Source organism: Eschrichtius robustus, chromosome 19, assembly GCF_028021215.1.
Source record: "Eschrichtius robustus isolate mEscRob2 chromosome 19, mEscRob2.pri, whole genome shotgun sequence".
In the NCBI taxonomy this organism is placed as follows: Eukaryota; Metazoa; Chordata; class Mammalia; order Artiodactyla; family Eschrichtiidae; genus Eschrichtius; species Eschrichtius robustus.
In genome coordinates this window covers 34,338,863-34,350,625 of record NC_090842.1, presented here as the reverse complement: position 1 = coordinate 34,350,625, position 11,763 = coordinate 34,338,863, and positions in this window count along the sequence as shown.

Below are 11,763 nucleotides of genomic sequence, written 5' to 3'. Positions count from 1 at the left end.
CAGACAGGTCACGGGACCCTCCCCTCCCCCACGTCCCCAGCTCACCTGGTGAGCTTGCTGGTGGCAGTGCTGGGAGTTTGAACCCATCTCTCCTGGCTCCAGAATGCATGCCCTTTACTCTCGGGCTTCTTGAGGAGGGCGGTCCTGGGACCCCTGCCCGTGACTTGGGTGCTCCCTGGAACCCCTTCTCGTGGCCACCGTCTGGCTCCTCCCACAGCCCTCTCTAGCTCATTAACTCTGCCCGCATGGCCGGGCTGGTGTGGCTCAGGCATGACCCGCACGCCCAATTAGAGGAATTCAAAACGCCGTTTATTTATCAATGACTTAAGCTCATTTGATCATGAAGGATGGGGCCCAAACTATTCTCTGAAGCCACTGCTGTCCCTCAGCTGTGCCAAATCCGCCTTTGATCTGCTAATCCTGAGTTTATAAGGTTAGGAGATAAGCGGGCGGAACGAAATTCTTTCCTCTTTCGGTCCACCTAAGCGGTCATGAAACCCCCAGACATCATAGACCTCCTGGGCTCCTGCGGCCTCCTCGCCTAGATAACTCAGACGGTGTGAGAGCGGGGCCCCCGCATAGGGGTCCACACAGGCCATCTGGGGGTGGGGGGCTGCGGCGCTCCTCACCAGATCTGCCTGCTTCTCCCCGCTCCTCTTCCTTTCCCTTCTCCCTCACGCACCAGCCTCTTCACGCTGACCTCAGCCTTGGGAAACTAGGAAGCCAATCCAGCCGGTGACCTGGCCGAACCGCTGAGACCTACTCCTTTCATCCCATCTGTCCTTGCATCTGGAGCTCTGATGCATTCACCTTGGGGAGGCGACAGAGACCCTGTCCTTAGTAGAGGGACAAGACTTCAGGACAAGTGAGCCCAACCCATGTTTATCATGTTCTTTCAGGTGAAGGACCCAGGGGGTGTTTATAATTCAATGTGTTGAAGAGCGGGAGAGATCTGTCGTCCGACAGCTGGGGTGTAAATCCCAGCTCTGGCCGGTTATGGGACCTTGGACAACTGGTTAACCTCTCTGAGGCTCCATTTCTTTATTCATAAAATGGGGATAATGATGGTACCTACCATCATTAATTTAATTCTCACCGTGAGGGTCAAATGAGGACACCTACAGCCTGGTGCAGAATAGATGCTTAACAAAGGGCACCTGCTGTGATGATTTTTGCGATCGTCCATAATAATGAGGACAACTTGCATCTGCTCAGCGTTTCCCACATGTCCTTTCGGAGATGGGTCCGTGGCTGCTGTCTGCCCCTCCAGACCCCAGAGACAAACTGTGAGGACGCTGCCATGTGGCTTAGGCCAGTGCTGGGAAGGTGAACCCGGGAGGAGGGATTGCGATCCATGTGGTCGAAGCTCTGGAACACTGGCCAGGGGCTCTTGCAAGAGCTGTGACTGTCACTGAAGCCACAGATTCACAAGGGCCACAGAAGAGAGGGCAGCAGGTCAGACCACTTTGACCAGGACCACTTTGAGGTGGATGGGGGCAGGCAGAAGTCTCATTGTTCACCGCGAGGCCAACTGACTGGAGAGCTGGGCCTGGAAAACAGGTGTCCTGACCTATTTCATGTGGAATTCATTGACAATAAAATAAATGTTAAGATCATAATAATTCATAAAAGCCTTTAGATACAAAAGGCTTTTAAGGGCCAAGACTGGACCTAGGCCTCCTTCACTGGGGAGAGAGAGACGGGTGAGGGCAGGGGTACTGCTTCGGGAGTCTGGGGGCAGTTTCTACCCTCACTCTGCTTCCTACCAGCGTGGAGTCCTTGGCCAAGTCCCCTCACGTGCATGGATGATATCTCTTGGCCTTGCACCTGCCTCTGTTTTTAAACTGTAAACTGTAAGCTCCTTTGAGCTGAGACTCTGCTTTATTCACCTCCGTGAAATCCACACGTCAGCAGAGGGCACCCCATTTACAAGAGGGATATAACAGACTCCAATCCTGCACTCACATTCTGGAGTCGGGGTGGGTGGGCAAACACGCCCTCCTGAGATTCCTGCAAATTCCTAGGTGTCCGTGCTTTTACTTCTGGTCCTGACTCCTTGCTCCCCAACCTCTGCTCTCGCTCGCCTCTCTCCCCCGGGACTGTTTCTTTTCTTGGTCCTGTACTAGCTCTGAAGTGGACCCTAACTCTTTCCCCACATCCCCCCAAATGCCACTCACACAAGTCATTCCTTTGCATGGCCGACTTTGCTGGCTGGCATTTTCAGGAGGAGGAAGGGTACATTACAGAAACTGACAAGTTAAAATCAATATTAGTCATCCTTATCTGGAAAAGCCCCTTAGCCATGGCCCCTGTAGAAGTTTTTCACTCTATCTGGGCTTCTGCCACATCAGCCCCAATTTTTCTCCAGCTCACCCTTAATCCCTTCTAAATCCTTATGCAGAGTGATTGAATTTATCACCATCTTCCGTGCATGCGTGCCAAGGTCCCACCTTTGCACACAAACTACCCCAGCAAGATATTTTTCTAAACAAAACTTTCTGTTTAAAATGGCCTTGGGACAAACTGTTAAATAACTTTTTTTTTCTTAACTCTTTTACTTGTATGCCAGCGTGTTCCCCTTTCTAAGTCTGTCTGCCCTCATTTGTAAATGGGGGTCACCGTCTCTACCTTTCCATCTCACAAACCATTTTTTAAAAAATCAAAACAGAATAATAAACAAGGAAACAGAAGGGCCACACGAATGTTCAAATCCGCCTTGCAATAAATATTCCAGGCTGATAAAAATGGCGCTGTCGCTGTAAAACTTTGCAAGATCTTCAGTCTCTTCAGTTCGGATCTCCAAGTAGGAAGTTTTTGACCTTGCTGACAAAATAACTCTTTGCTCTCCCACTGCTGCGATTCGCCAGATGCAGGAAGGATGGCACGGAAACTCTGAGGTTCCCTGTCAGAGAAGAGATGCCTGCCTCCTTTTCATTTGGTCCCTCTGCGGGGTGGAGTCTGATTTATTCCTTTTTTTTTTTTTTTTTTTGGTACCATATGCAAATCTTTCTCTCAGCTTCCTTCACAGCTTGATAACTGATTGGTTCTCACTTTCATCATCAAGAGCAAGGCATATATATGTATTTTTTTCACTTATGCACGATTCTGTGTCTAAGTTCTTGGGCACTGAGAGAAAACAATATAGTTCTCCTGCAGGAGGTAGACTGTAAAATATATTAGTTTGGGGAGAAGGAATGAGAAATGATAAAATATTCAGAAAGCGGTCTGTTCTTGAGGGATGTTATTCCACACAGCCAGGGAGCAGATTAATGACATCGTTTGCAAGGAAGGGAGAACAGCCCCATAAAATATGTATTAGCGGGGTTGGTGGTACGATGGGTGGAAATGCTCAGTGTTGGCCGTGAGGGCCTCAGCCTCAGCATCTGGTACCCACTTTTGATCTCTTTCACCAGAGCTCCCAACAGCTGGCTCTGGGGCCCTGGAGGTAGAAAGCGCCGATGAGGGGTGTGCTGGCCATATGCAGCCAGGTGTAGGGCATTGAATGGGTTCTTTGGTAGGAGTACTGAGTGGAGAGTTGGGAGACCTGGCCTGCCTCTAACCTGCTGTGTGGCCTTAGACAAATTCCTTAACCTCTCTAGGTCTTTGTTTCCTCTATTATAAAATGAAGACAAGATGATTCCTAACAGGGCTTGGGTAAGTGGCAGGGGGTGGGGAGGGGAGTCACTGGAAGTGAAGCAAGCTGGGAAAAGTTGTATTTGGGAGGCCCCATCATCTGGGAGTGTACTGAATACAGATGGAAGAAATTCTCTGTTAAGCCAGTTGGGGGTTGCAGTAGGTCCTAAGGAGCACACTTGAGTAACAAGTGATGGTCCCCAAATTGCTTTCTAAGGTGGACAGTTCTGTTAACTTTAGGGTTTTTTTGGCTGAACAAAGGTGCAAGTTTGGGGCCAGAGCTGAATTGCCTGAAGGAATGGCCAAGGAGAGAGAGGCTGAGGTTGGCTGACACAGAGTGCAGCTTCTCTGCTAATCAAGAGCGGATAGATGTTCACATTCTCTTGGCCTGCCTGAGGGGCCCGCATGTCTTGGTCTGATCCTCGTCCCTTAGGTTACTTCTACCTTACGCAGTGCAGGATTCTTTGTCCCATCCCTACCCACCCCTAATCCAAGCCCATCCCCAAGCCCAACTCTGCAGAATTTAGCTTTTATTCCAGAGGGCGGCCTCAGATTTCACGTGTTAATAGTAAAAAGTTTGTACACATGTCCCATGTACTGGGGATGCTGGCAGTAGTTACAGAGCTGGATGAGCCTGTAGGGAGAACAAAAGCCTGTCCTTATCCCCACAGGTGTGACAGATATGGCTGGTGCTCAGCTCCGAATCCCCCCATGCTGCACATGTTCAGGATGACCCTGTGGCATCACCTGTGGCTCTTTCCAGATGCTTCCTCTGGCTGCTGGGATTTACCTCATGAAAATGTGGGGGAGGGACTTCCCTGGTGGCACAGCGGTTAAGACTCCAAGCTCCCAATGCAGCGGACCTGGCTTCGATCCCTGGTCAGGGAACCAGATCCCACATGCATGCCACAACTAAGAGTTCACATGCCACAACTAAGGAGCCCACGAGCCGTAACTAAGGAGCCTGCCTGCCGCAACTAAGACCTGGAGCAACCAAATAAATAAATAATAAGTAAATAAATAAATAAAAAAAGAAAAAACAAAAGTGGGGTGGAATCAACATCCTTGGGATCAGATTTCATCCAATGACTGACAGTTTCTCGCCCCTCTGGTGGGACGCCTGGGGTGATCTTTCTGCAGTCCCCAGTGGGGAGTGAGCCCCGGCAGGCACAGGGGTGATCATTATGCCCCCGATTGGCTTCCTCCCCCTCTCTGCCTCCCATCCCCCGACCCTCACTGGTGCTTCCTGGGATCACCTCCCAGATGAACTCCATGTTTCAAATCCTGGTCTCAGGGTCCGCTTCTGGGAAGCCCTGACGAAGACAATAGATGTAACAGAATGAAAAAAAAAAAAATCACAGGATGGGGGATTTAATCCACATGAGCCATTCACTCATGGTCCCAAGGCAAGCGAGCTCTGTCGTATTGCTTAATCCTGGGACACTGGGGAATCCAGCCAACCACTCCTGGGCATATAGGTTTTTTTTTTTCTTTTAATAAAAAATGTGAACCACGTGCAATTTTTCCACTGTAAAACAAAATGGTGGCTTGGGTTTCACAGTTTACTAGCTGATTCCATGTGCCTTTGACAGTTTTTGATCTGTTTTTGACTTCACAGTACCTATATCAGGAAGGGGAAGCATTCCCCTGAAGCTTTACTTGCTCATGGTCCCCCTGCCCCAGCTCATATCAAGCTTTTCAAAGAGGGAACCGCTGAGCAGCTCCTATGTTGCTACCCACCCCAAGCCCAGAGGAGGGCTGGTCCCATCCAGGGAGAGTGACCGTCTCAGGCTGGGCCAGTTCAACGTGACTGAGAGTCAGGGGTGATGAAAGCTCCAGAGACACCTTGCAGGGTTGCCGTGAGAAGTCTTTCCCAGGTGAGACTCTTGGCAGATCTAAGACTTTGCATGTAAAGTGTGTGCTGGCTCACACTTGAGTGTTTGGAGAATCTTGTGGGAGAGAGGTGGGATGAGAGTCAAGATGCTCCAGGGGTCCAGAGTGGGAGGAGAGGAGAAGGCTATGGACATGGTTGACCCCTGGGCCTCTAGAAGCTGCTGGATAGATGACAGGTTCCAGGCTGGAGAGACCAGGAGGGTGCCCCCCAGAAGTACTAAGTCATGGTGACATTTTCTGGGAGAGTTGGAAATGGGTAGCTCTGAGCAGATGGGCAGGCAGGGGGCTGGGAAGGCTGCAGGGTCCCCTCTGACATTGTGACTGTCTACCGGAGTACCTGGCCAGTGCTGGTCAGGTGTACCTGGGTGCACTGCCTATTTAAAATGGGGCAGGGATGATGTGGGCAGGTGCCAATCCAAGAGCTGTGGTAAAAGGGAGAGTTTGTTCTTTTTTGAAGTGGAACCCCCCTGAGAGTTTGTACAGACATCCCGTCATCCCAGAGAAGGCGGGCTCTCTTGGGTTCATTGTAAAGTGTCTGCTGCATCAATAAAGCTCTTGGCTTATTAGTATTAAAAAAAAGTCTCAGGATCCCCTCCTCAGATCATACATCTGCGGCCACATTGGGCTCCTGTGATGAGGGATGAGGTTGGTAGGTTGTCACCTGCTGGATACGTGCCAGCAATTTCTACTGTAGTTATGACAGAATCACATGATACCTGTGTCAGCTTGGTTGCCAAAAGTTCATCTGGAAGGTGATCCCAGGAAACATCAGCAAAGGGGCAGGATAGTGAGATGAGAAAGGGAAGGCAGCCACAGAGGGCACGTTCTCGAGCTTGTTACCATTGAGGACAACTGGGGCATACCCTGCCGGGGAGCCCTGGGAGCCAGTGTAGAACATGCACCTATGAGTTACCCCACCTCCCTGCGCATGAGGGAGCTGGGGTATTGATACACCAACTCCCCTCTGACAGAGCTCAAGAGCTTGTTCCTGGGTGGTGGTAATTTTCCAACACTGCTGTCCTGTGGGTGGAGTGGACGTGTGGGACTCTGTCCATCAGAGAAAGAGATGTGGGTGCTGGCAGTTGGAAAGACCCAGAGTGATGGGCTGGGTGGCAACAACATCTTCTACGCTCCTGCCCCAAACCTCTCCACTGCTCCGCGCAACTTAGCCCTGAACTTCGAGGCCCTGGCCACCTGGTATCTCCCACTTTGCCAGCCTAACTCTCACTCCGCAAACCCTCCTCAGAGGGGGCCCCTGGGATTGGTGCCCTCACATATCACTTTCCCTCTCTGGAATGCCCAGCCTTATTCTCTCCATCCTGCTGAGTCCCCTTCCTGCACGAATCAGCTCCTCATCCTTCAGTGAGCACCCCTGTCTCTAGCGTCCCAAAGGCTTCTGGGAGCTCGGCCATCTGTAGTGCTCACTTTGTCCTAACCAGAGTTGGGTCTCGTTGGTGTTTTCTTTCCCAGCAAAGTATAGCTTGTTTCCCCCGAGTGACAGTGTGCTTGAGTCTTACACAGCCCTGAGTCTCAGTGCCCAAACAGCATCCAACACCTAGTACGTGCTCAGTAAAAGCCTGTTGTTATTGCTGAGGATCTGAGGGTGGTGGTGGTGAAAGTGATGAGGTCTCCCATGAGCAGGTCCTGGGGCTCGCTCTGTAGCCAACTTGCTCTGTTTCTTCTGACAGGTCACTTAATCTCTCAATCTGTTTTCCTTGAAACAGAGACTTGCTAGTTGTTCTAAATGGTTCCTTTTTACCTCCTGGGAACTCAGCTCGCCCACACTTCCCCTGCCTCCTGGGTGGTTAGGGCCACCCGTGGGACTGAGTTCCAGCAAGGGCCTGTGGGCAGAGGCGATGCCCCCACTGCAAGCTTCTCCCTAAGCCCTCCCAGGCATGATCCTTCCTCGTCTTTCTCCATCTGCCACTAAAGACGGGAGGAACCTGGCTGGCCCCCGTCACCACGGAAGGAGAGCTGCACAGGGGGACCCCACCCACAGATGGCCCCATGGGCTACCCTGTGAGTAGGAAATACACTTTTTCCGTGGTAAGCCACTGACATTTTAGGATGGGTAGAGCAGTTTGTCCACCCGGAATAATGTAGAAGTATTTAAAATGAGAGTAAATATCAATATCAATGGGCTGTTGCCTACATTAATGATACAACCTGTTTCGAAGATGCTATACAAGTCTACTAGGGCTGCCATAACAAAGGACCACAGACTGGGTGCTTAAACAACAGAACTTTATTCTCTCACAGTTCTGGAGGCCGGAAGTCTGAGATCAGCAGGGTTGGTTTCTTCCGAGGCCTCTCTCCTTGGCTTACAGACGGCTGCTTTCTCCCTGCGTCTTCACATGGCTTCCCTCTGCATATGTTTGTGTCCAAATATCCCTCTCTTATACGAACACTGTCATATGGATTAGGGCCCACACTAATTACCTCATTTTTACTTAATCGCCTCTTTGAAGGCCCTGTCTCCAAATACAGTCACATTCTGAGGTCCTGGGGGTTAAGGCTTCAGCATATGAATTTGGGGGACACTATTCAGCCTAAAGCAGGTGCTCAGTGAAAACTCCTTCCCTTCCACTCCAGGAAACTCTAAGATACCCCAGTATTTAAGAATGATGTTCGCAGCACATCCAACTTGCTCTGAAATGTGGTGTCCAGGATTGTCACATAGGCCCTTAATTCAAAGTCTAATCCTCAGTGGAACTGCTTAGAAGACGCTGTGACTCTAGGAGATGAAATTCAGCATGTGTGAGGGCTGTGCCGGAAGGATGGGCCCAAGCTGGGCTTGGGGGAGGGGCAGCAAGGCGGACCACATGGCAGACTTGGCTGTGACCCCATCGCTCTGGGGGACCCTGGCACAGTCACGGAGCCTCTCCGGGTCTTGGTGACTTTGTCGGTGACACTCCTACTTCTCCTTCCCTGCTCTTTCTCTTTCTTCTGCCTCCAACGTGTCCTTCAGCGGGGCTTTACGAGAGCAAGTCAGCGTGATGACATCAACCACAAACAATTCCTTGAGCTCTCACTAAGTGTCAGACACTCCACAGAGCACTCTTGGTGAGTTATGCCACTGCCTCCTCTCTAAGTGGGCTCTCTTTTTATGTCCATTTAAGAGCAGCCCGGATTGGTTATAGAAGTCACTCAAGAAACACAAGGGAGAGGCAAGGCTGGTGGGTTGGATCGTTTGTTTGATAAAAGATGCAGATGTTGCTTCCTCAACAAGGCAGTCAGGAACTGGCCATACCAACCGTGCTGGACCCTGACATTTTTCATCCACGGCTTGGGCTAGAGCCTGCCTTCCTTCTGCCTTCAGGACAAGAAAGCCCCCTCCAGCCCCCTTCAGGGCTCATCCTGAAGTCTGGCCACCCTCCCTGTCGCTGTGCCGGCGGCGGGGAGCTTTCATTCAAGTGGAATTTAGCCGAGGACTTTTGTAGCACTTCATTTACATGTATGCCAACAAGCTGAAATGTGCAGCAACCTTGGAACACTTTCAAAGGCAGGAATAATTCCTCTGAAATAGGTCTTCCAAAAGCTTTATCTTGTCCTTTCTTTTTTTTGTTAATCTTGGAGCCCCTTAGCATGTCAAAGCAATTTTTCTAATGTCACATCTCCTAGACATTAGCATGAAAGGGCTTTAAGAGATGATTTGAGAAAGAATAAATGTTGAATGAGCATTTATTATAGAGTCGTTTATGCTACATTTGCATTTTGACTCTATTTCTGCCATGGGGGCTGGAGAAGCAAGCTGATTTGAAAGTCAATGGCGTCTAAACAGAAGACACTGCAACTCTATTTACACTCAGCTGTTTCCTCGACATGTTAATTTATAGAAAGAGAAGATTTCATTAGGCTGATGTGTCTTGGGGAATGAGATTAAGCAGAGTTGTGTGTCTTAACACTGAGATGGAATTCCCATCAAGAACTGACCCCATAGTCAGGAGGCCATGGAGCAAAAGTAAGGGAAGCTCATTCTAAGTTTCAGTTTCTTTCTGTGCACCTATTAAATTAATTAGCTGTGTCCTGTCTCCTTCAGGAAGCTGGCCTGGCCCAAATGGCATAATGTGCAGTGGTTAGAGCTCAGCCAGTGAGCAAGGCTGCCTGGGTGACACCTGACCCAGGCGGAGTCATTTTAATGCCTGTTTTCTCATTTGGGACGTGGCCACAATACCTGTCCACATCTCCTAGGGTTGATAGGAGGGTGAAATGGTAAATAGATGGTGTCTAGTATAGTGCCAGGCACACCGGAAGTGCTCAGTAAACATTAGCTGGTTTTAATATCTTTACTGATTTTTTTTTGGCCTGCAGAACTTGGTAAGAGTGCCAGAGAAATAACCCTGGTTGGTGCCAAGTACGGAATTTCTCATCTCTGCGTCTATGGGTTCCAACCACAGGCAAGTGGATGTGAATGGGCTGATGGGCATCTTAGGGATTGCTTCAGGCCGTGTGTGTGTGTGTGTGTGTGTGTGTGTGTGTGTGTGCATGCGCGCGCGTGTGTGCAGAGGGAAAGAGGGAGAGAGGTATCAGCTCAATACACCTAAAGCTCCCGAAGCTTGTGTTTGTAGCCCCGGATCTTTCCAGCTCCGGAGAAACCTCTGTCACTCCAGTTCCCTGCAAGTTCTTTTCTGTGTTTGTCGCCACACCAGACTGTAAGCTCCTTGAGGGCAGGGACTGGTTCTTATTCACCTTCACTAAAATCTGGCCCTCAGTTGGTGCTCAGTACCTTCATGTTCAATCAAGTCTGTGGCAGTTTTTTGAGCTTGGTTTTTAAAAGCCACCTCACCTGTGTTCCAAGGCCCAATCTGTGCCGGCTTAGAGGGGCTGCGCTGGGTGCAGCCGGGGCTGGGGGCCTGGAGCCCTGTCCCCTGGGCAGGCCCTCTACTGCCCTTGCCCCACCTTTTTGGAGCACAGGAGCAAGTCTCCCACCAAAACTAGATCATCCCCCTCATTTCACAGGTTGGGGGAGCTGAGCATCGGAGGGGGCTTCCCTTGCCCCTTGGTCATGCAGCACGTCAGGGGGCTGAGCTAGGCCTAGTGTCCAGGCCGAGTGAGGCCAGCCCAGCCCCCTTGGCAGCCTGCAGGCCTCCTCTCATCCCTGCCCCATCTCTCCTGTAGGGCTGGGCTCTTTCTGGAATAGTCCCTAAAGGCAACCCCAATGCCAGGTGTGCTTAGCCTCGCATCGCCCCCTCCCTGCCTCCTTTTACCCCCGATCCTGTGTCCTAGTCTCTGGGTCCTGCCCTCCATCCAGCAGCCCCTCTAACTGCTCCCCTTGCTCCGCAGAGCTTATACTCAGACCTCAAATAGATCTCGCACTCCCTTGTCCAGTTTTCTTGATTTTTACAAGACAATGACAACTACAGCCCTCTTCGAGCACCTACTGTGTGCTGGGTGCTGCCCGAGACCCTTTCCCTGCAAGGTGGACAGCACTGCCCCCATCTTGCAGGTAAAAGCTCAAGGTCACACAGCTCAGCAACAGAGCCGGGATTTGAACCCAGGTTCCGGCTGACTCTAGGGACCCCATCGTTGTCATGTGGCCAGGCTGCCTCCACACAAGCATCTCTTACCTTTCCTGTGGGCCCTGGAAACTTCTGAGGCTGGAGTCTGCCCTGCTTGCTCCCCTCCCCTCGGCCTCCCCAGCTCAGGGCTGAGGACATCAGTAAGTCCCTGAATCCAGACTCACTGTGATTATTTCACCCTCCCCCTCACCTCCCCAAGGACCTGATCCCAGCCACCGCCCCAAGACACTGCACACAGTGTGCCTACGAAGAGAACCACAGGACCACAGGACAAATGTTCAATGCCCCACTGAGTCTGGCAGAGCTGGGTTCAAACCCCAACTCTGCCACGAACCAGCTGTGTGACTCTGGGCAAGTTGCTTAACCTCTCTGAGCCTCTGTTTCCTTCTCCCTCAAATGAGGATAGTAATAGACAAGTTGCTTCCCATCTCAGGGCCTCAGTTCCTTTCCTCTTCTATAATATTGAGGTTGGATAATCTATTTCTAAATTCCCATTCTGCTCAGCAAGCCTCAGACCCCCTGGTGCCGGGAGTGGCATTTGTCCCTCTCCCTCCCTCGCAGAGGGGAAAACAGTCCCACCCAGGTTCCCACCCTACAAGAAAGCCCCAGCAGTCCTAAGGCAGATCTGCAGCATGGGGTGAATCGCCCCTGTTCTGTAGAAAAAGTAAGAGGGAAAGGTTGCCAATCAGGGGCTACCTCAAAATATAATCATAAGTTT